This window comes from Bos taurus, chromosome 11 (assembly GCF_002263795.3).
Source record: "Bos taurus isolate L1 Dominette 01449 registration number 42190680 breed Hereford chromosome 11, ARS-UCD2.0, whole genome shotgun sequence".
In the NCBI taxonomy this organism is placed as follows: domain Eukaryota; kingdom Metazoa; phylum Chordata; class Mammalia; order Artiodactyla; family Bovidae; genus Bos; species Bos taurus.
The window spans coordinates 52,220,396-52,242,826 of NC_037338.1; positions in this window are offsets into that span (position 1 = coordinate 52,220,396).

Genomic DNA, 22,431 nt, shown 5'->3' on the forward strand with positions numbered 1-22,431 from the left:
GTAAACCAAGTCAAATATTGCACACTGTTAATACATTATTTTTCATACTATTGTAAAAATAAAAAGAGTGGCAATTTTAAAGCAAAATCTCAGCTCAGATTGTAAATCAGTTAAGAAATGGAACACGTGTATACCTGTGGCAGATTCATGTTGATATATGGCAAAACCAATACAATATTGTAAAGTTAAAAAAAAAAAAAAAGAAATGGAGGCTTGTCCTAGGCCACTGTGAAAACGTGCTCAAGGCACATGACTTGGACATTGACATGCTGAAAATGCATTTTAGTGATCAGAAAAGCCTCATGAAGTGTTATTCAAAATGTAAGATATTGTGGACTTAACCAGAAGCAAATTGAATATGGTTCATATTCAGATGATAAAACACAATGATAACTATTAGTTTTGCCAGAATAATGTTTGAAATTCTTAGGATTCTTAAGATTTAAGTATTTAAAATACTGGGAAAATAGCCCAACTTTTGGAAATATGGTTCACTTTAAAAAGTCAAGTGGAAGAGTAAAAGAAGTAGACGGAAAGAAATACATACTTATATATATTTTTTTAATTTTATTTTATTTTTAAACTTTACATAATTGTATTAGTTTTGCCAAATATCAAAATGAATCCATCACAGGTATACATGTGCTCCCCATCCTGAACCCTCCTCCCTCCTCCCTCCCCATACCATCCCTCTGGGTCGTCCCAGTGCACTAGCCCCAAGCATCCAGTATCGTGCATTGAACCTGGACTGGCATCTCCTTTCATACATGATATTTTACATGTTTCAATGCCATTCTCCCAAATCTTCCCACCCTCTCCCTCTCCCACAGAGCCCATAGGACTGTTCCATACATCAGTGTCTCTTTTGCTGTCTCGTACACAGGGTTATTGTTATCATCTTTCTAAATTCCATATATATGCATTATTATACTGTATTGGTGTTTTTCCTTCTGGCTTACTTCACTCTGTATAATAGGCTCCAGTTTCATCCACCTCATTAGAATTGATTCAAATGAATTCTTTTTAATGGCTGAGTAATACTCCATTGTGTATATGTACCATGGGTTTCTTATCCATTCATCTGCTGATGGACATCTAGGTTGCTTCCATGTCCTGGCTATTATAAACAGTGCTGCGATGAACATTGGGGTACACGTGTCTCTTTCCCTTCTGGTTTCCTCAGTATGTATGCCCAGCAGTGGGACTGCTGGATCATAAGGCAGTTCTATTTCCAGTTTTTTAAGGAATCTCCACACTGTTCTCCATAGTGGCTGTACTAGTTTGCATTCCCACCAACAGTGTAAGAGGGTTCCCTTTTCTCCACACCCTCTCCAACAATTTATTATTTGTAGACTTTTGGATCGCAGCCATTCTGACTGGTGTGAAATGGTACCTCATAGTGTTCTTGATTTGCATTTCTCTGATAATGAGTGATGTTGAGCATCTTTTCATGTGTTTGTTAGCCATCTGTACGTCTTCTTTGGAGAAATGTCTATTTAGTTCTTTGGCCCATTTTTTGATTGGGTCATTTATTTTTCTGGAGTTGAGCTGTAGGAGTTGCTTGTATATTTTTGAGATTAGTTGTTTGTCAGTTGCTTCATTTGCTATTATTTTCTCCCATTCTGAAGGCTGTCTTTTCACCTTGCTGATAGTTTCCTTTGATGTGCAGAAGCTTATCAATGACTATAGTAAAGTTGCAGGATATAAAATCAACACACAGAAATCCCTTGCATTCCTATACACTAATAATGAGAAAACAGAAAGAGAAATTAAGGAAACAATTCCATTCATCATTGCAATGGAAAGAATAAAATACTTAGGAATATATCTACCTAAAGAAACTAAAGACCTATATATAGAAAACTATAAAACACTGGTGAAAGAAATCAAAAAGGACACTAATAGATGGAGAAATATACCATGTTCATGGATTGGAAGAATCAATATAGTGAAAATGAGTATACTACCCAGAGCAATTTATAGATTCAATGCAATCCCTATCAAGCTACCAACAGTATTCTTCACAGAGCTAGAACAAATAATTTCACAATTTGGATGGAAATACAAAAAACCTCGAATAGCCAAAGCGATCTTGAGAAAGAAGAATGGAACTGGAGGAATCAACCTACCTGACTTCAGGCTCTACTACAAAGCCACAGTTATCAAGACAGTATGGTACTGGCACAAAGACAGAAATATAGATCAATGGAACAAAATAGAAAGCCCAGAGATAAATCCAGGCACATATGGACACCTTATCTTTGACAAAGGAGACAAGAATATACAATGGATTAAAGACAATCTCTTTAACAAGTGGTGCTGGGAAAACTGGTCAACCACTTGTAAAAGAATGAAACTAGAACACTTTCTAACACCATACACAAAAATAAACTCAAAATGGATTAAAGATCTAAACATAAGATCAGAAACTATAAAACTCCTAGAGGAGAACATAGGCAAAACACTCTCTGACATACATCACAGCAGGATCCTCTATGACCCACCTCCCAGAATATCGGAAATAAAAGCAAAAATAAACAAATGGGACCTAATTAACCTTAAAAGCTTCTGCACATCAAAGGAAACTACATACTTTTAAAGATGGGAATTTTTCAAATAAGCCTGTGTAATAACAGGAAATAATTATTCTATCTAATATAGCTTATTTTATTGATGTTCATAAAATTATTCTTCCTTGGAGATTACCTCTGAGTTAATTAATTTGGTGGTTCAATTTACCAAGTGACATAGTTCAATTGTGTGTCAGTTTGGTTTATTGAAGGGAAATGAAGTGAAAGGGAAGTTTAAAGTGATAGGAAAAATTTGATATCTTTCAAAAGCTAAGAATTAATGTGAGGGAGGATCATAGGTCTGCAATTAAGAGGTTTTTTTAAAATAAATTTAAAGAAATTTAAATTTCCAGAATTAAAAAAATATTGGAATCAGTTATTTGATAGAGTAATATGAGGGGGAGAGAACTTTAACTGTCGTCTCTTAAGTGGGTGGAATAATATACTATAATATTATAGGGGTAAAGCTTTGCCTATCATCTCTAAACTTTGAAATTATGTGCAATCCAAGGTAATTTTCCTGTTCTAGTAACTTCACAAAGGTGCATAAAACATAATTTCATGAAATTTTGGATATTATGTATAAACAAAAATTATTTCTTATATTTCTTATATGTTAGAAGTTTACAATTCTATTGTTAAAGTTAAGACTTTCACTTGCACAACAATTCTTAGTTGTTCAGTCGCTAAGTCATGTCCAACTGTTTATGACCCCATGAATTGCAGCATACCAGGCATCCCTCTCCTTCAATCTTTCTTTGAGTTTTCTCAAATTGATGCCCATTGAGTTGGTGATATCATCCAACTATCTCATCTTCTTCTCATGCCCTCAGTCTTTACCAACGTCAGGATCTTTTCCAGTGAGTTGACACTTTCAGCTTCAGCATCAGTTGTTCCAATGAATATTCAGGGTTAATTTCCTGTAGGACTGACTTGTTTAATCTCCTTACTATCCAAGGGACACTCAAGAGTTTTCTCCAGTACCACAGTTCAAAAACTCACAGCTTTTTCTATAGCTCTCAGCCTCCTTTATGCTCCAGCTCTCACATCAATACATGACTACTGGAAATCATAGCTTTGATTAAACAGATCTTGTTGGCAGTGATGTCTCTGCTTTTTAATATGTTAGGTTTAGCTTGAATGGTTTAGGTTTGTCATAGCTTTCCATCCTTAATGGAACCTTGCAGTTTTGCTTGAAAGTTAACATTCAGTTCAGTTCAGTTCAGTCGCTCAGTCGTGTCCAACTCTGCAACCCCATAAACCGCAGCATGCCAGGTCTCCCTGTCCATCACCAACTCCCAGAGTCCATCCAAACCCATGTCCACTCAGTCCATGATGCCATCCAACCATCTCATCCTCTGTTGTCCACTCCTTTTCCTGCCCTCAATCTTTTCCAGCATGAGGGTCCTTTCCAGTGAGTCAGCTCTTGGCATCAGGTGGCCAAAGAATTGGAGCTTCAGCTTCAACATCAGTCCTTCCAGTGAACACCAAGGACTGATCTACTTTAGGATGGACCGGTTGGATCTCCTTGCAGTCTAAGGGACTCTCAAGAGTCTTCTCCAACACCACAGTTCAAAAGCATTAGTTCTTCTGCGCTCAGCTTTCTTTATAGTCCAATTCTCACATTCATACATGACCACTGGAAAAACCATAGCCTTGACTAGACATACCTTTATTGTCAAAGTAATGTCTCTGTTTTTTAATATGCTGCCTAAGTTGGTCATAACTTTCCTTCCAAGGAGTGAGCATCTTTAAATTTCATGGCTGCAGTCACCATCTGCAGTGATTTTCGAGTCCAGAAAAATAAAGTCTGCCACTGTTTCCACTATTTCCCCATCTATTTGCCATGAAGTGATGGGACCGGATGCAATGATCTTAGTTTTCTGAATGTTGAGATTTAAGCCAACTTTTTCCCTCTCCTATTTCACTTTCATCAAGAGGCTTTTTACACATTATTTATGCTTATTTGTTCTTCAGATCAGATCAGATCAGATCAGTCACTCAGTCGTGTCCGACTCTTTGCGACCCCATGAATGGCAACACCCCAGGCCTCTCTGTCCATCACCAACACGCGGAGTTCACTCAGACTCACGTCCATCGAGTCAGTGATGCCATCCAGCCATCTCATCCTCTGTCGTCCCCTTCTTCTCCTGCCCCCAGCATCAGAGTCTTTTCCAATGAATCAACTCTTCACATGAGGTGGCCAAAGTACTGGAGTTTCAGCTTTAGCATCATTCCTTCCAAAGATATCCCAGGGCTGATCTCCTTCAGAATGGACTGGTTGGAACTCCTTGCAGTCCAAGGGACTCTCAAGAGTCTTCTCCAACACCACAGTTCAAAAGCATCAATTCTTCAGCACTCAGCCTTCTTCACAGTCCAACTCTCACATCCATACATGACCACAGGAAAAACCATAGCCTTGACTAGATGAATCTTTGTTGGCAAAGTAATGTCTCTGCTTTTGATTATGCTATCTAGGTTGGTTATAACTTTCCTTCCAAGGAGTAAGCGTCTTTTAATTTCATGGCTGCAGTCACCATCTGTAGTGATTTTGGAGCCCAGAAAAATAAAGTCTGACACTGTTTCCACTGTTTCCCCATCTATTTCCCATGAAGTGGTGGGACCGGATGCCATGATCTTTGTTTTCTGAATGTTGAGCTTTAAGCCAACTTTTTCACTCTCCACTTTCACTTTCATCAAGAGGCTTTTGAGTTCCTCTTCACTTTCTGCCATAAGGGTGGTGTCATCTGCATATCTGAGGTTATTGATATTTCTCCCGGCAATCTTGATTCCAGCTTGTGTTTCTTCCAGTCCAGTGTTTCTCATGATGTACTCTGCATATAAGTTAAATAAACAGGGTGACAATATACAGCCTTGATGAACTCCTTTTCCTATTTGAAACCAGCCTGTTGTTCCATGTCCAGTTCTAACTGTTGCTTCCTGACCTGCATACAAATTTCTCAAGAGGCAGATCAGGTAGTCTGATATTCCCATCTCTTTCAGAAGTTTCCACAGTTTATTGTGATCCACACAGTCAAAGGCTTTGGCAAAGTCAATTAAGCAGAAATAGATGTTTTTCTGGGGCTCTCTTGCTTTTTCCATGATCCAGCAGATGTTGGCAATTTGATCTCTGGTTCCTCTGCCTTTTCTAAAACCAGCTTGAACATCAGGAAGTTCACGGTTCACATATTGCTGAAGCCTGGCTTGAAGAATTTTGAGCATTACTTTACTTGCCTGTGAGATGAGTGCAATTGTGCGGTAGTTTGAGCATTCTTTGGCATTGCCTTTCTTTGGGATTGGAATGAAAACTGACCTTTTCCAGTCCTGTGGCCACTGCTGAGTTTCCCAAATTTGCTGGCATATTGAGTGCAGCACTTTCACAGCATCATCTTTCAGGATTTGGAATAGCTCAACTGGAATTCCATCACCTCCACTAGCTTTGTTCACAGTGATGCTTTCTAAGGCCCACTTGACTTCACATTCCAGGATGTCTGGCTCTAGGTGAGTCCTCACACCATCGTGATTATATGGGTCGTGAAGATCTTTTTTGTACAGTTCTGTGTATTCTTGCCATCTCTTCTTAATATCTTCTGCTTCTGTTAGGTCCATACCATTTCTGTCCTTTATCGAGCTCATCTTTGCATGAAATTTTCCTTTGGTATCTCTGATTTTCTTGAAGAGATCCCTAGTCTTTCTCATTCTGTTGTTTTCCTCTATTTCTTTGCACTGATCGCTGAAGAAGGCTTTCTTATCTCTTCTTGCTATTCTTTGGAACTCTGCATTCAAATGCATATATCTTTCCTTTTCTCCTTTGCTTTTCACTTCTCTTTTCACAGCTATTTGTAAGGCCTCCCCAGTCAGCCATTTTGCTTTTTTGCATTTCTTTTCCATGGGGATGGTCTTGATCCCTGTCTCCTGTACAATGTCAAGAACCTCATTCCATAGTTCATCAGGCACTCTATCTATCAGATCTAGGCCCTTAAATCTATTTCTCACTTCCACTGTATAATCATAAGGGATTTGATTTAGGTCATATCTGAATGGTCTAGTGGTTTTCCCTACTTTCTTCAATTTAAGTCTGAATTTGGCAATAAAGAGTTCTAAAACTTCCTGAAAACACACAGACCCAGTCTTTCTACACCCTACTCAGGGTTGTTTCCAGATTCTCTGAACAGATCATGTAAAACAACTATATTTGGAATGGGACAGGACAGGTTTATGTACATTGGTGACCTCTGTGCATCCAGTTGACTGGATTATGTGTTCATTCTGTTTCCTGTCATCTCGTTTGTATTTCCAGGGATGTTCATCACTGAAATTACTGACATACTCTGCTCATGGTAGCAATTTGTAACCTTTGGGGTCATCTTTGAACTTTTCAGAAGCTATGGTAATTCTATTCTCAGAAATGTTGAAAGTTACCAGAAAAGAGAGCCTCATCCACAGTGTTAGATGAATGTCACATTTTATTTTTATGTTTTAAAATATTTATTTATTAGGCTGTGTCAGGTCTTACCTGTGAAACTCAGGATCTGCAAGCTCCAGAGTATGTGGGCTCAGTAGTTTTGGTGAGTGGGATTAGTTGTTCAGCAGCATGTGGGTTGTTAGTTCCCTGACCAGGGATTGAACCCATGTCCCTTGTGTTGCAGGGCAGATTCTTAACTATTGAAATGCTATGGAAGTCCCTGCACTTCACATTTTAATTTAATGCTGACATCTCATCAATTTCATTCCCCCAGATTTCTCTTCTTTATCCTGGTTGACTTTTGTAGAAATGGGCTTTTGCTTTCTAAGGACCTCTGTTTTCTGGTTCTGCTTATTGGGAAGGAGAGTTCCTTCCCAGGAGTTGTATTCTCCTCATTATTTCTAGTCCCATTAGCTTAAAACATACAGTGAATGAATGTGGCTGCTGAAGACTTTTAGATATTGACATGGGAGAAGGCAATGGCAACCCACTCCGGTACTCTTGTCTGGAAAATCCCATGGACCGAGGGGCCTGGTGGGCTGCAGTCCATGGGGTCGCTAAGAGTCGGACAAGACTGAGCAATTTCACTTTATTTTTTCACTTTCATGCATTGGAGAAGGAAATGGCAACACACTCCAGTGTTCTTGCCTGGAGAATCCCAGGGACGGGGGAGCCTGGTGGGCTGCCATTTATGGGGTCGCACAGAGTTGGACACGACTGAAGCGACTTAGAAGCATGGGCTTAACAGTTGCCTCTTGAGAGTCAGCCCAACTCATTCTAGATATATGCCAAGTCTTCTTTGAAATTTTCCTTACTCCCAGAGCACTATCTCATGCCTCATTGGAGCAATTCTTAAACTATTGATGGTAAAAGATCTTTCCTCCAAAATTTTAATTGATAATCGACTGATAATTTTATATAGATGGGAAAAAGTAAATTACTATGAAAGTGAAATGAAAGGCAAAAAAATAAAACTGCACAAAAAACAACTGCATATGTTTTATTATTAGATTCATTATACATATGTTTTCTATCACACTACTTAAAAGAAAACATTTTCTCAGTTTGCTGTCCAGTATTCATTTATGAATATACATATATATAGTATATTCATAAATATTTATATCATATGCAATTAAATATTTATTAAAATATATTTATGAATAATGTGTCCATATATATTGCATATGACATATATGATATATATCCACTTACATCCATAAACTATATAACTATCATCCAATTTTTCAGTCCAGTACTTGTTTATGAATAAAGGTTTGAGTTGAAGGCTGGAGCTCTTCCTTAGAGTTCTGATGATAAAAATTCATGTATTTGAAACTGAGTTGGAAATCAGTCATGCAATTTATAATTAAAATGAAAATTATAAAGCAGTTGTTTAGATAAAATAAATTTAATTCAACATATTTGCATTTGATTTCATATGGCTATGGTTGGGGTTGTTGGTTTGATAAGGTTTTGTGTGGTATTTTGTTTTTTTTAACATATCTGCATGTATACTTGAGATCTTCACTTTTATGTATAGTGAACACATATCTGCAATAGTACTAGAATAAAATAATACTAAAACAGTGTGCTGTCCACTACAAATATCACAGGCAAGATCATAAGTATAAAAACCTTGTCTAGATTATTATACCTGTTTTTTGTTTGTTTGTTTTTTTCTCTATGATCCAATATTCACTTTAGGACTTCTCTTTTCCCACACTCTGATGTGCAACACCTATAGACATACTCTTGGTCTCCTTATCTTTGTAGCACAAGTGATTTGAGAAAAACTTTGTCCATAAAATATAAATAACAGTTTTGGGTGCTTACTCTCTCAACTATTCTTTGAAGGTCCACATACCTATTAACATAGTGTATTAAAAAGCAGAGACACTACTTTTCTGAAAAAGGTCCATATAGTCAAAGCTATGGTTTTTCCAGTGGTCATGTATGGATTTGAGAGTTGGACCATAAAGAAGGTCAGCTCTGAAGAATTGATGCTTTTGAACTATGGTGTTGGAGAAGTCTCTTGAGAGATGGTGAAGGTCAGGGAAGCCTGGTGTGCTCCTGCAGTCCATGGGGTTGCAGAGTTGGCCATGACTGAGAAACTGAACAATAATCCTTACAATAATCCACATCATCTTCCACATTGCCGATGAGAAATAACAAAAATTTTAAAGAAAGATGTTAAATAACTTTTCCAAGATCACACAATTAGGAGTGGTTGACCTAGGACTTGAGCCAAAGCTCTAGACTCAGGTTTATGATCCTACCACTGAAAAATACTATGATATGTCTCCCATGGCTATTTCTGCTTGTACAGAAGATAAAATTTAAGCCAAACAAATAATGTAAGAACTTATTACTAAATATCTTTTTATTTCAAATATAGAGACATAACTCACACTTGTATTCAGAGTCATAGACAAATAAATAAAATAAAAACTAGCTTAGAGTGTAATTGGATCCAGGATAGAAATTTCAATATCTGGGCACAGTTTAGTTTTGTTATTTTTCTTTCTTCTCTTTTGACTTCTATCACACATAGCAGATTTACTGTGACACAGTGGTAAAGAACCCACTTGCCAATGCAGGATAGACAAGGGTTTGATCCCTAGATTGGAAAGATCCCCTGGAGAAGGAAATGGCAACCCACTCCAGTATTCTTGCCTGGAAAATTCCATGAACAGAGGAAACTGGTTGGCTACAGTCTATGGGATTGCAGAGTCAGATGCGACTGAGCTCAGTACTGTACAGTCTATGGAATTGCAGAGTCAGATGTGACTGTACACACAGTACAGATGGGAGGGCTTCAAAGAGCTGCATACTTCTGTTACTTTCATAAAATGCAATTCTATTGCATTCCTTAAATTTAAAAATAATTTCAAGAGTATCCTAAGGATGACTTACTAACCTAGTTTAGGTGATATTACCATTCCTGCATTACTCCCTGAGGCTAAGTTAGAAATTCTGATTGGCTAGATCTGAATTCAAAGGTTCTTTTCTCTCTGAACATTCTTCAGTGCCCTACCAAGTGCATGAAGTAAGAAGTGAAGAAATGTAGGTATCTAGCATCATATTTTATAGAAGATATTCACTATCCAAAAGAGTCATCATCTGTATAAAGCTGTGTTTTCAACATATAATAGCATATCAAATAGTTCTGATATTAAATAAGCAGTCCAAGAAAAATCAGCTAATGAATGATTGTTAGTGGAACTTAAGATTACCAAATACATAGTACATGAACTTTCCAATATCTGATACACAGAAGCCCTTACTTGATTCCTTTTGATGTATATTTAGGAGCAGAAGTTGAAGAACCATGGCCTGCAGGTCAAATTCAGCTCACAAACTGTTATGTGAATAAGATTTTATTAGAACACCCTCATTTGTGTGCATATTTTCTATGCCTTCTTCCATTCTTCAAAAGCAGAATTGAATAATTTTGCACAATTTTGCAACAGAGTTGGAATACTTACTGTCTGGCCTTGAATAGAGAAACAGACATGCTAAATGGTTTAAGAGATTCTAAAAATAGTTAAACTACAGGAATTTTAGGAAGATACTTAAGCATACAGTGAATATTAGGATTCTAATTGCAAATCCATCTAAAATTTTGAGAGATATATGAGACATCACCTATGATCTATAATCACTAAATATTCAAATAAAATATTCTTGTCCTTAGTTCGTGCCTTGTCAAGTCATCTTGTGACAATGATTTGACCTCTGTAATGGTCTACCTTCCTTTGGACACAAATACTCAAATCGCACTTTCAGGAAGACATTTGAGATATAAATGAGGCCAAAACCTTATAATTATGAGTGCTTTTGTGTTACATTGATTGCCTTATATACATTGAATTATTTCATTTTTTCATTGTCTTAAAATTACCTTTCACCACTGTTCACTGTGCAGCTATGCCTATTTCAATCTTGCAATTAATTTTTTTTTCACAATAAACTTCTTAGTAGGCACTTTGATGGTTCATTTTTTAAAAGTAATTCTGAAGGAAACAAAATCCTCATATTATTATTTTGAATGACTGATTTCCAATAATTATACATAAAATAAATTGAATTTATTAAGGAACATAAAAAGTATGAAACAAGGCAGTTAATAGTGTTACCAGGGCAGAAAATGTGAACTGATGGGAGAAGGATGGCAGGATAAAGAAGAAAACTTGAAGATAAAGATTGTCTGCTTTGTATAATAGGCTCCAGTTTCATCTACCTCATTAGAACTGAGTTTCATCCACCTCATTAGAACTGATTCAAATGTAGTCTTTGCTTTGTGTTAGGTACTTTTTATTTGTGTATAATTTATTCATCACAGTTGCTTAGCAAGGGAAGACAAGTCTCTTTTACTGTCAATAAGAAAACAGAGATTCATAAATGTTAAGTTATAAGTCTCAGTGGTAAATATTAAGCCCGGCCATGTGAGAAAAAAACTCTATGATCTGAGAAATGCAGTGTTCAGTTTCCTTCACTTTTTATTTTAAGAGTCTTAGCTATATGTAAGGAAAAAAGAAAAAGAAAAGCAAACAAATGGAGAAAGAAAAAAGCACAGACTGACTTACATTGATCAAACATGTAACATCTCTGGAAACTGCTTTTAGATATCATTAGCAGACACAGATTTCAATGATATCTAATTTTGCCAAGTAAATGATACACAAGAGTCATTGCTGTTCAAAGAATCAAAAGAAAATGACAATTGCAACAGCATTGTAACAGCTATAATTTTTTAGTAGTTAGTATGTATCATTTTTTAGTAATTAAATGTTAGGTTTAGGTACTTGCCTAGTTCAATGTTCTATGAAACTTACAAGTATTTGATCCTATAAATGACAATGAAAAAATGTTCTACTAATATCCTTATTTTACAGACAAGAAAACGGAGGCCATGACAAATTGAGTAACTTGCTTATGGTATAAAGTGGCTGGTAAGCAGCTAACAAGAGGCTAAACGAAAATATGAAGCCAGTTAGTCTGTGAGACTTTGCTCTGAATCATTGCATTATACTGCTTCACCTGTACTGGATTTTCAGTTCATATAGTCATCTGTTCAAAATATATATTGAGTTTCTACCACAGGCTGTGTGGTAGAGATATCACTGTGAACATAAAATATTAAAAATATCTGCCTTCATTAGGTTGAGTAATATATTTAGAAATTTAATGTGGCGGTGTTAGATTTGGTAGATGGAAGGGAAATTTTCATAGGAAGAATTAGATCTGCTCCTGAAAACTTATATACATATTTATTTTAAATCAATGAGAACAGAAAGGAAAAAAACTACAACTCTAGCAATTTAAATATTAAAATAAATATTTGTTGCTGTTTTAACAATATTGTAACAATATTGGTTGTTGCAATCACTCCCATTGCCTTATTTTTACCTGCTAGCCTGAATTTTAAGATGATAATTTCTTTGCTTTACTTACAGTCATTATATACATGTGTGTGTGTGTGTGTGTGTGTGTGTGTGTGTGTGTGTGTGTGTGATTACTTATTTTGTAGCACATTGTCATTTTCAAAAATTACTATAGCATCATTCCTGCTCCTCAGTTTCAGGCAAATTGAACAGTTAGTAAAGGTATTTTAGATTTGTTACCTGATAAGGAGAGTGGAAGAGAACCCTTCCTGGTGGACTTCGGTTCTTGGTAAGGACACAAAGAAGAATCTGATGTCTTACCCATGGCAAACGCAATTTTAGTGAAGAAAGAACAGGAAGACCACCTCAAGGGAAGGTGGGCCAAGCCAAGAGAGGCACCTGTGTCATAATAATAAGGTTCTGGAGTTTTAAAGACAGTACTTTCATCTAAATGGGCGTGGATGACAGTTGCAAATTACATAACAGCAGGCAGTATGGCACATGTCTTTCCCATAATTCAGTCTGTTGTAATCGGATGTATTATGCATAGAATATTTATGAGCTCTTAATAGGCTGCTGCTCCCTAAGGTCACTTGAGGACACAGCCCTGCATCAAGGGCACAGGTGGCTGAGTTGAAGTCCCTGTGGCTAGTTGGTATCCACTATGCTATGCACCTAGGATGCAAGCACCAGAGTTGGAAAAGTCTCTTTGGTTATTTTGTGGCATATCTATGAGCTCTTCTGGGCCACATTGGGGTGTGTCTAGGGTGGGATTTAGAAATCAGCTTGAATCTTTTTCAGGTAGGCCACCACTTGTTGCTCACACCTAACTTCCTACGTAACAGACTCATCCCAACCTAGACACCAAATATGTGACTGAAAAATCCTCTGAATAATTACAGCTACAATCATTCAAGTTACCCACAATCTTCAAACCTTCTCAACTGAAGCCTCAGACATAGTGAAGGATAAAGAGAAATTATCCTCCCATGACTATTTGAATTAATGATTCACAGAATTAATGATAATAATAAGTCTGTTACTTTATGCCATTGAGTTGAAGTACTGTTTTATAAACTGTTACGTAAGGAAAATATTATAAACTTCTCATGAACTTTTTATAAACAACATGATTTGTACTTTTTACCTTCCTTTGTAGTATAAATGATAAATTTGAAAATATACACCAGAACAATAGAAAACTTAAGCAAATATATAGCAAAAACCATTGAAACTGAAAGAAGGAAAAGACAAATCCACAATTAAAGTTGGAGAATTCAAATCTCTTTTTTAGTGAGGTTTTATATCTCTCTTATAGTGATATATCCAATGGAAAAAAAATCAGTGTTTATAGTTGAATTAAACAATACCATCAATAAACTGGAAACAATTAGCATATATTGCTGTTGTTCAGTCACTCAGTCATGTCCAACTGTTTTCGATCCCATGGACTACAGCATGCCAGGCTTCCTTGTCTTTTCACTATCTCCTGAAGTTTGCTCAAACTCATGTCCATTGTATCAGTGATACCATCCACCTATCTTGTCATCTGTCATCCCTTTCTCCTCCTGCCTTCAATCTTTCCCAGCATCAGGGTCTTTTCTAATGGGTCAATTCTTCGCATCAGGTGGTCCAAGTAGTGGAGCCTCAGCTCTAGCAGCAGTCCTTCCAATGAATATTCAGGGTTAATTTACTTTAGGATTGATTGGTTTGATTTCCTTGCTGTCCAAGGGACTCTCAAGAGTCTTCTCCAATACAACAGCTCAAAAACCAATTCTTTGGCACTCAGACTTCTTTACAGAGAAGGCAATGGCACCCCACTCCAGTACTCTTGCCTGGAAAATCCCATGGATGGAGGAGCCTGGAAGGCTGCAGTCCATGGGGTCGCTAAGGGTCGGACACGACTGAGCGACTTCACTTTCACTTTTCACTTTCATGCATTGGAGAAGGAAATGGCAACCCACTCCATTGTTCTTGCCTGGAGAATCCCAGGGACAGGGGAGCCTGGTGGGCTGCTGTCTATGGGGTCGCACAGAGTCAGACACGACTGAAGTGACTTAGCAGCAGCAGCAGCCTTCTTTATGGTCCAAATCTCACATCAATACATAATTACTGGAAAAGTCATAGTTTTGACTAAGCAGACCTTTGCCAGCAAAGTGATAGCTCTTCTTCTTTTTTTTTTTTTTTTTACTTTTTTATTTATTTTTTTTATTTTTTTTTTCTAATTTTATTTTATTTTTAAACTTTACATAATTGTATTAGTTTTGCCAAATATCAAATGAATCCGCCACAGGTATACATGTGTTCCCCATCCCAAACCCTCCTCCCTCCTCCCTCCCCATACCATCCCTCTGGGCCGTCCCAGTGCACCAGCCCCAAGCATCCAGGTTCGAAGCTCTTCTTTTTAATATGCTGTCTAGTTTTGTCACCACTTTTCTTCTAAGGAGCAGGCATCTTTTAATTTCTTAGCTGCAGTCACCGTCTGCAGTGATTTTGGATCCCAAGGAAATAGTCTGTCACTGTTTCCACTTTTTCACCATCTATTTGCCATGAAGTGATAAGAATGGATGTCATGATCTTAATTCTTTGAATGTTGATCTTTAAGCCAGCTTTTTCACTCTCCTTTTTCACACTCATCAAGAGTTTCTGTAGTTCCTCTTCATTTTCTCCCATAAGAGTGGTGCCATCTGCATACCTGAGTTTATTGATATTTCTCTGAGCAATCTTGATCCAGCATAAACTTCATCCAGCCCAGTATTTCGCATGATGTACTCTGCATAGAAGTTAAATAAGCAGGGTGACAATATGCAGCTAAATATACTTCTTTCCCAATTTTAAACCAGTCTGTTGTTCCATCTTCAGTTCTAACTATTGCTTCTTGACCTGTATACAGTTTTCTCAGGAGGCAGACAAGGTGTCTCTTTAAGAATTTTCCACAGTCAAAGGCTTTAGCATAGTCAATGAAGCAGAAGTTCATGTTTTTCTGGATTTCTTTTGCTTTCTCTATGATCCAACACATGTTGGCAATTTGATCTCTGGTTCCTCAGCCTTTTTTAGAACCACATTGTACATCTGGGAGCTCTCTATTCACATACTTTTGAAGCCTAGCTTGAAGGATTTGGGGCATAATCTTGCTAGCATGTGAAATGAGTGCAATCGTTTGGCAGTTTGAACATTCTTTGGTATTGCGCTTCTTTGGGATTGGAATGAAAGCTGACCTTTTCCAGTTCTGTGGCCACTGCTGTGTTTTCCAATTTCCTGGCATAGTGAGTGCAGAACTTTAACAGGATCGTCTTTTAAGATTTGAAATAAATCAGCTGGAATTTCATCACCTCCGCTAGCTTTGCTTGTAATGTTTCCTAAGGCCCACTTGACTTCACGCTCCAGGGTGTCTGGCTCTAGGTGAGTGATTACATCATTGTGGTTATCCAGGTCATTAAGAACTCCTTTGTACAGTTCTTCTGTGTATCCTTGCCACTCTTCTTAATATATTCTGCTTCTGTTAGGTCTACACTAACTACCCTTTATTGTGCCCATTTTTTCATGAAGCCTTCCCTTGGTATATCTAATTGTCTTAAAGAGATCTCTGCTGCTGCTGCTGCTAAGTCGCTCCAGTCGTGTCCGACTCTGTGCGACCCCATAGACGGCAGCCCACCAGGCTCCCCCGTCCCTGGGATTCTCCAGGCAAGAACACTGGAGTGGGTTGCCATTTCCTTCCACATTAGAGCTAAACCAGATTAATTACAGAAAGATAACTGGAAAAACTCCAATATTTGGATATTAGATAACACATGAACTTAACACATAGTTTTCAATAGCACATCGATCAAAGATGATGTATCAGAAAGTTAAAATTATTTAATTAAATATAAATTTAAAACAAAATAATATTTCTGAGGTGGAAGAAAAGTAGTGTTTCAATGAGCATCTGTAGAATTAAATGTATCCATATAAAAGAAGTGGGACCTAAAATGAAAATACTATTTCCAACATTTTACACTGCATAAATAACTTGAAGCAGTCTGAAGCTAGCAGATGAAGAGGATAAAATCTAAAGCAGAAATTTATGAACTTAAAACTAACAAATCAAAGGAGAAATCAGCAAAACTGAAAGCTATTTGTTTGGAAAAGAGGAATAAAATTGATAACCTTGCAGCCAGGCTAAACAAGAAAAAGATAAAAATTACCAATATAGGATTTGTTTCAGTAATCATCATGGTGATTCATTGGACACTGAGATTTTACTGAAGGAATAATATAAATAATTCTAAGGCCATGAATTTTGTAATTTAGATGAAATGCATCAATTATTTTTGGACATGAATTTGAAAAACTCTGGGAGATAGTGGAGGACAGAGGAGCCTGGTGTGCTACAGTCCTTTGGATTGCAAAAAGTTGAACATGATTTAGTCACTGAGCAACAACAATCAATTAATTTTCAGATACCAACTGTCAAAGGTACTAAGGTACTGTGCTGTGCTTAGTCACTCAGTGGTGTTCAACTCATTGCGACCCCATGGACTGTAGCTCACCAAGCACCTCTGTCCATGGGGATTCTCCAGGCAAGAATCCTGGGATGGGTTGTCATTCCCTCCTCCAGGGGGACTTTGCAACCCAGCAAACCCAGGTCTCCCACATTGCAGGTGGATTCTTTACCATCTGAGGTACCAGGGAAGTCCAAGAATACTGGAATGGGTAGCCTATCCCTTCTCCAGGGTATCTTCCATCCCAGCAATCAAACCAGGGTCTCCTGCATTGCAGGTGGATTCTTTACCAGCTGAAATATATATATATAAATATCTATTATATATATATATTTATATATAAATATATATATTTATTGGAGAAGGAAATGGCAACCCATTCCAGTGTTCTTGCCTGGAGAATCCCAGGGACAGGGGAGCCTGGTTGGCTGCCATCTCTGGGGTCGCACAGAGTCAGACACGACTGAAGCGACTTAGCGGTAGCAGCATATATATTTATATATAAATATACGTATATATGTATATTTATATATAAATATACGTATATTTATATTTATATCATATGTATATCTATTTATACATATAAATACATATAAAGTAAACTGAATCAATAATGAATAACCTAAATGGGAGATCATCAGAACAGATAATGTTTACCATTACACTCTGTCAATTGTTTAAGCTAGAGGTAACACCAATTTTCCACATTCTCTTCTAGAATATTGAAACGGAGGAAAAGTTCCCAATTTGTTCAATGAATCCTGCATTAGCCTATTATTAAAATCAGATTAATGTATTAGAAGAAAAAAAAAACAGGTCAAGATCACTCATGAATACAAATGAGAATATCCTCCTTTAAGAATTAGCCAATCAAAATCCCAAATTAAAATGTAATAATGAAATATAATGGAAAATGAGATTTAGTCTACTTTTTCAAGGGTATTTCATCATTTAAAAATCAAGTCAATACAGTATAAATAAAAAAAAAAAACACAGCTATATCATTTGGGCAGAAAAAAAAGTTTTGACAAAATCCACCACCTATTGATGACCAAACAATCTCAGAAATCTATGAATAGAGAAAAACTTTCATAAATATAAAAACAACTTCCATAAAATATCAATCACCAAGCTTATACATAAATTGTGATAAAATGGACATTTTACCCCTAAATTGAAGAAGAAGGCAAGATTGTCCTCTCTCACATTATGCTGAAATTGCTAACTGAAGCAATTATACAAGACAAATAAATGAAAAACATGCACATTCAGTTCAGTTCAGTCGTTCAGTCGTGTCCGACCCTTTGCGACCCCATGAATCGCAGCACACCAGGCCTCCCTGTCCATCACCACTGATTTTATTCACAGAAGACAATATTGCCTACATAAAAAATTGCAAGAATCAACACGAGCAAATGAAAACCTCCTAGAATAATTAAGTGAATGTAGCATTGTGACAGGATGCAGGCCTAACAGAAAAGTCAATTGCTTTCCTATATACCAGTCGTGAAATCATTTTATTTTTATTGAGATATATTTGAATTACAATATTATCTTAGTTTCAAATTTACAATACAGTAATTAGAATGTATGTTACACAAAGTTATTGTAAAGATCCTGACTATATCCCTTGTATGGTATATTACATCCTTGCACCTTGTTTATTTTACACCTGGTAGTTCATTCCTCTTAGTCTTCTTCATTTATTTGGGCCCTAGCCCAATTAACTTCCCTCTGGAGATTACTAGTTAGTTCTTTGTATCTATGAGTCTATTTCTGTTTCATTTTATTTGTTCCTTTGTTTTACATCTTACATTCTGCATAAAAATGAAAATATATTGCATTTGTTTTTCTGTCTAACATTTCACTAAGCATAATACTCTTTAGGTACACTCACATTGCTGCAATGGTAGGATTTCATCTTTTTTTATAGGTGATTGATATATATGTTAACATATATGTATATATACACTTAATCCATTTGTCTGTTGATGGACACTTAGATTGTTTCTATATCTTGGTACTATCAGTAATGATACCCTGAACAGTGAGATGCAGATACATTTTTGAATTAGTATTTATGTTTTCTTTGAATAAATAAACAGAAGTGGGTTTGTAAGATTATATACTTGTCCTATTTTAAGCTGTTTAATTTTTTTAAGGAACATCCATACTGTTTCACTTGAGTGGCTATACCAATCTTCATTCCCCCAATAGTGCGCAAAGATTACCTTTTGTCATCAACACTTATTATTTGTTGTCTTTTTGATTACTACCATTCTGTCAGGTATGGGATGATATTTCATGGTTGTTTTGATTTGCATTTTCCTGATGATTGGAGCACCTTTTCATATGTCAGTTGCCTATCTGTATGTCCGTTTTGGAAAAATGCCTATTCAGATCCTCTTGCTCCAAATCACTGCAGATGGTGACTGAAGCCTTGAAATTAAAAGACGCTTGCTCCTTGGAAGAAAAGCTATGACAAACCTAGACAACAGACTAAAAAACTGAGACATTACTTTACTAATTAAGGTCCATCTAGTCAAAGCTATGTTTTTTTCCAGTAGTCAGGTATGGATGTGAGAGTTGGGACATAAAGAAAGCTGAGCACTGAAGAATTAATGGTTTTGAATTGTGGTGTTGGAGAAGACTCTTGAGAGTCCCTGAACTGCAAGGAGATCAAACCAGTGAATCCTAAAGGAAACCAATATAGAATAATCATTGAAAGGACTGATGCTGAAGCTGATATTCCAATACTTTAGCTACCTAATGTGAAGAACTGACTAATTAGAGAAGACCCTGATGCTGGAGAAGATTGAAGGCAGGAGGCAAAGCAGATAGCAGAGGACTAGACTGTTAGATGGCATCACTGAATCAATGGACGTGAGTTTGGTGAAGGACAGAGAAGCCAGGCATGCTGCAGCCCAAGGGGTCACAGAGAGTCAGATATGACTGAGTGACTGAACAACAACAACAAAGACTTAGCAGATATGATTTGCAAAGATTTCTCCCACTCTGTGAGTTTCACTTTCTTGATTTTGTTCTTAAAATCACTTTCTTGATTTTGTTGCTTAAAAGTTTTAATATTGAGGAAGTCCACTATATATGTTTTTCCCCCTTGCTGTTTGTATTTTAGGTGCCATATCTATAAAATGACTGCTTAATCTAAGGTTATAAAGATTTATATGCATGTTCCCTATAGGATTTTTATAATTTTAGTGCTTATATTTAGATCTTTGATTCATTTTGATGAATTTTTGCGTATTATTTAAAGTAGGTGTTCAGCTTAACTCTTGAATGTGGGTATGTATTTGGTCAAGCACCATTTGTTGAAAAGACTATTTTTTTGTTTTCACATTGAATTGTCTTAGTGCTCTTAGACACCAATTGCCCAAACATGTTTAGGTTTATTTGAATATCCTCAATTCATTTCATTTATTATGCCATTAATCTATATGTCAGTATTGATTATCATAGTTTAATATAGTGTATTTTATATTTGGGAAGTGTGAGTAAGCCAGTTATTTTCTTTCTTTGTTTCTTAGTGCTCTTCCTGGTCACTTGTATTTCTTATGAATTTTAGTATCAGTTTATTTATTTCCGCCAAAAAAAAGCAATTTAAAAGTTGGAATATAAGTCACTTTGGAGGGTAAAGATATCTTAGTGGAGAAGGCAATGGCAAACAACTCCAGTACTCTTGCCTGGAAAATCCCATGGACGGAGGAGCCTGGTGGGCTGCAGTCCATGGGGTCGCTAAGAGTTGGACACAACTGAGCGACTTCACTTTCACTTTTCACTTTCATGCATTGGAGAAGGAAATGGCAACCCACTCCAGTGTTCTTGCCTGGAGAATCCCAAGGATGGCAGACCCTGGTGGGCTGCCGCCTATGCAGTCGCACAGAGTTGAACAAGACTAAAGCGACTTAGCAGCAGCAGCAGCAGCAGACATCTTAGTAATGACAAGCTTTCCATTTTATAAATGTGAAATGTCTTCCCATTCATTTGGACTTTTAATTTTTTTGAGAATATGTATGGGTGTGGTGTCCAAGTCAAATTATTTTTCAAATTCATGTTCTTTATTTTCTACACGTTCTTTATTTTCTAATCTTGATTTCTTACTCTAATTTTCATACCATTTATTGTCAGTGTGTAAAAATACAACAGATTTTTGAAGTTGTTCATTAGTTGTAATTGTTTGTTATTCTTCAGGATGTACTATAAACAAGATCATATCAAGTGCAAATAGTTTCAATACTTTTTAAATTTGGATGAATTCTTTTTTCCTTTTTTTTTTTTAGTTTTATTTATTTACTTTACAATATTGTATTGGTTTCCTAATTTCCTTTAATAGAATCTCTAGTACAATGTTGAACAGCAATAATAAGAGCAGAAATCTCGGTCTTTTTCCTGATCTTTCACTCTTACTATTTCTCTGTGAAGTTTATTTTAGCTGTGAATTTTTCATAGATGAGTTTTATGAGATTGAACTAGTTATCTTTGAAATATTTTTATTTTGCTGTTAGTTTTTTTATCACAAAAAAATGTTGTGTCAATTGCTTTTTCTGCCTCTACAGAGATTCTCAAGCTTTTCATGCTCACAGTCAGTCATATCTGACTCTTTGTGATCCCATGGACTGTAGCCTGCCAGGCTCCTCTCTCCATTGGATTTTTCAGGCAAGAATACTGGAATGGTTTGCATTTCCTCTTCCAGGGGATCTTCCTGACTCAGGGATAGAACCCAACTCTCCTGCATTTCTTTCATTGCAGGTGGATTCTTTACCAGTGAGCCATTGGGGGAGCCTATCATGCGGCATTTACCCTTTATTCTATCGATATAGTGCAGTATGTTAATTTCTTTAGCATGTTGATTCAGTCTGGAATTCCTGAGACAAATCCTACTTTTTCATGGAATGTAATCTTTTTACTATGCTGGTGAATTCAGTAATTACAGAAGACTAGGTTTCTTTGGAATTTCTGTCAGAGTCATTTTTGTATTTTCAATGGGTCATTCTTTCAAGTTTCTTTGAATGGTTTGTAATATTTTTGCAAAGAACTGAGCATTCTGTGTTATAATGTGGTAAATTTGGAAGTATGATGCTCACAGTCCTCAGGGATTGCTGCTTTTGCTTGTGTAGACTTGGGAATGTCCATTTGTGTCTATTTTTCCCAAGTGTGTACTCCTTTTGTACATTGAAATTTTTGGCTCATTTTCTCTATCTTCAGACAGTGATCTAACAAAGTGTTGGCAGAAACCCCAGTGGCTCCAGAGGTAAAGAATCCACCACAGTACTGGAGGTTTGATCCCTGAATCAGGAAGATCCCCTGGTGGAGGAAATGGCAACCCACTCCAGTATCCTTGCCCGGGAAATCCCATGGACAGAGGAGCCTGGTGAGCTCGAGTCCACAGAGCTGCAAAGACTCAAACATGACTGAACATGCACATTAAGATTTTCTCTATCTTGAGACAGTGATCTGACAAAGATATTGTTAAATGTGTGATTCCAAAAAGGGATGGGGAAGAAGGA